We start from the raw sequence: 3,731 nt of genomic DNA, 5'->3' as shown, positions 1-3,731 counted from the left end.
CACAAGCTATTTATTGGCTTTGAGCAGATTGCTCTTTACCTCTGTCTCAATCTCTCTTCGTTTAAAAAAAAGGACTAACTACACCCTTTACAGACATAACATTACACATATTTACTATTATTATAGTAATACGACATTACTATAATGTGAAACATAGGTGGCACGGTGGATCAGAGGTTAGCACTGCAGAATCACAGCACCATGGACCTGGGTTTGATTCCACCCTCGGGTGTCTGTCTGTGTGGTGTTTGCACGCTCTTCCTGTATCTGTGTGGGTTTCCTCTGGGTGCTCTGGTTTCCTCCCACAGTCCAAAGATGTGCAATTTAGGTGGATTGGCCATGTTAAATTACCCATGGTGTCCAGGGATGTATAGGTTAGGTGCGTTAGCCATGGGAAATGCAGGGTTGCAGGGAAAGAGTTGGAGGATGGGCCTGGTGGGATGCTCCTCAGAGGGTGAGTGTGGACTTGTTGGGCTGAATGGCCTGTTTCCACACTATAGGGATTCTATTCTATGAAGTGTAGAGGATAGTCTTGTGTTTTTTCCTGCTAACTGATTTCTACAGTAGGAACTGCAGAAATATTGCCATGTTTTCCAGTAATTATTCAGAATTGAGATAGCTGGAGCTGTATAAGATCAGAATTGTTTGGGACAGGTGCATGTTGTACATGGGAATATATCTATGATTTGCCACGAGTGATTGTAAATGATATGCACTCTGACAGTCTGAATTGGAAGCCTCAATGGACAGAGGAGAGCAATTGTCAACACAATGAAGCCTGTTGTGATTGGCGGGAGAACTGTAAATAGGAATCACAACAATACAACATGGATTAAACGAAGCTGAAAATGATGCAAGAGCATTGAAAACAAACAATAGGGGGCGCATTCTGCCACTCTTTCGGAATTGGACCTCTCTTTGTGTTTTCATGCACAATGCCAAGTGATTGTAGAGTCATACAGCAGGGAAACAAGATGCTTTGGTCCAACATGCCCACACTAATCAGACATCCCAATCTGACCTAGTCCCATTTGCCAGCATTTGGCTCATATCCCTCTAAACTCTTCCTATTCATATACCCCAGCCTTTTAAACATTATGATTGTGGTGTTTGGTTGGGAATTCCATATTTAGCTGTAGTCTGGAGAGCCATAAGCGTTGCTGTCCTTTAGAGAGAGATTATTGGTTGTATAGCTTGAGGGTCACAACTTTACATCAAGATTGGGCGAAGGTGAAGAGATGGGATCCCACGACAGACTAAAGGCTGTCCTGCGATTGGCCCAGCTCTATAAGCAGCATTCTGCTCGAACCTCTATCCATGAGCTCCAGTCAACTTGGAGTTAGATTGTTTCCTGTTTAATCTTTTGGAGAGCCTTACAGTCTTTTTAATCGTTATTTTTACCTGGGCTTTGTGTAGATGAGTGGCAAGTTATATTCACTACACTCTTGTTCTCTTTTCCCCTCCAATTCATTCTCTCTATATGCCCCTTCTCTCTAATTCCTCCCTTCATCTCTATTCACCTGCCTTTCTCTATCTCTCCCCATCTCTTTCTATCCCCCTCTCTCTATCCTCTCCCTCTCTCTTTTCCTGTCTCTCTCACTCTCTCTCAGTATCCCTCCCGCACTTTCTATCTCTTCTGCTCTCCCCCTATCATGCTCTCTATCCCTCCTTCTGTGTCTATCCCTCCCAATCTCTCTCTGTCCATCTCTGTCTCTCCATCACTATCCCTTATTGTATCCCTCCCTCACTCTCCAACTCCCCCATTCTCTCTTTCTGGCACACTTGCCTTCATTGCTCAGTCCTTTGAGTATAGGAGTTGGGATGTCATGTTGAGGTTGTACAGGATGTTGGTGAGGCCTCTTTTGGAGCACTGTGTCCAGTTCTGGTCACCCAGTTATTGGAAGGATATTTTTTAATCTGGAGAGGGTTCAGAAGAGATTTACCAGGATGTTGCTGGCTATGAAGGGTTTGAGTTATAAGGAGAGGCTGGGACTTTTTTCACTGGAGCGTAGGAGGTTGAGGGGTGACATATTGGAGGTTTATAAAATCATGAGGGGTATAGATAAGTTGATTGGCAGTTGTCTTTTCCCTAATTTGGAGGATTTCAAGACAAGGGGGCATATTTTTAAGGTGAGAGGAGAAAGATTTAAAAAAATACATGAGGGGCAACTTTTTTACATAGAGAATGGTTGGTGTGTGGAATGAACTGCCAGAGGAAGAGATGGATGTGGGTACAGTTAGAACATTTAAAAGATATTTGGAGAAGTACATGAAAAGGAAAGGTTTGAAGGGATATGGGACAAGTGCAGGCAAGTGGGACTAGTTTAGTTTTGGATTATGTTCAGCATGGACCAGTTGGACCGAAGGGTCTGTTTCTGTGCTGTATGGCTCTATGATTCTTGAACCTGGTCTATCATATAGTAGGATCATGGCTGATCTTCAACCTCACTACACACTCCCACCTTCCTGTTTTATCCCTAACTTCCCATCAGATCCCAGTATATATTGCCCTCTGTTGGGGGTATATTCAATGATGGGGCAGCATTGAGCCTCAGGAGGAGGATATTCCTGAGGGAAGGAAAGCCTCCTCATTGCAATCTAAAATGTCCGCCTCCTCATCATGGTGGCGTGACCTCTTAGTGCTCATTTCTCCAGCCTGTGAAGCTGGAAAACAGCCTTTGTCTCCTCCCACCTCTCCCCCCCGCCCTACTGGTCAGACACACTCGGATATTTAATGTTTCGGTGAGATGTCTTCACAAATTTGAAGAGCATTAACAGCCCTGCCCAACCCTCCCTCATTGGGCAATAGCCGATCCCACCAGAGAGTCTGACAAATCAGAATTCAGGAGGTCACAACTGTACACAGTACTCCAGGTCCTGTCAAACTAGATGGGCTGATTGGCCTTCCTTCTACCTGTTTTCCACACTTTTGTACCCCAACTCCCCTACAATTAATGGCTAATTATTCAATTGATGACACAATGGAGGATCAACAGAATGAAAAGTGGCAAAATCATAAGTATCTGATTGATGTGAGTGTTTCTTTTATTCATTGGTCAAACGTGGGTTTCCCTGCCCTGTCCCTAGTTGCCCCATTGAGAAAATGGTGAAGAGCTGCTTTTGTGAACCACTGCAGCCCATGTGCCGTAGGTAGACCCACAATGCTGTCAGTGGGCATGTCTGTGTGGGCCTGTATGTGAGAGAGAATGTGTGCGTGCATTCATGAGTGAGAATGAGAGAGTGTGTGCATAAGTGTGTGTGTGAGAGAGAGTGTGTATGCCTGTATTTCTACAAGTGTGTGTGTGTTTTAAGTGCGTGTGTGTGTATATGTTCGTGTGTGAGTGCACACAAGTGAGTGTGAGCGCGTGTATCTGTGTGTGGTTGTGCAGATGTGTATGTGTCACTGTGTGTGTCTCTGTGTGTGTGTATGTATGTGTGTCTGTGTGTGTGTGTCAGTCTGTGTGTGTGTGTGCGTGTGTATGTATGTGTGTGTATCTGTGTCTGTGTGTGTGTGTGTGTCTGTGTATGTGTGTGAGTGTCTGTGTGTGTGTATCTATGTGTGTGTGTGTATCAGTGTGTGTATGTGTCTCTGTGTGTGTGTGTGTGTGTATCTGTGTGTGTCTGTGTGTGTGTATCTGTGTGTGTGTCTGTGTGTGTGTGTGTGTGTATATCTGTGTATGTGTCTGTGTGTGTGTGTGTGTGTCTGTGTCTGTCTGTGTCTGTGTGTGTGT

This window comes from Rhincodon typus, unplaced genomic scaffold (assembly GCF_021869965.1).
Source record: "Rhincodon typus isolate 14 unplaced genomic scaffold, sRhiTyp1.1 hic_rhity00000094, whole genome shotgun sequence".
Classification (NCBI taxonomy): domain Eukaryota; kingdom Metazoa; phylum Chordata; class Chondrichthyes; order Orectolobiformes; family Rhincodontidae; genus Rhincodon; species Rhincodon typus.
Note: the sequence above shows the minus strand (reverse complement) of the source record.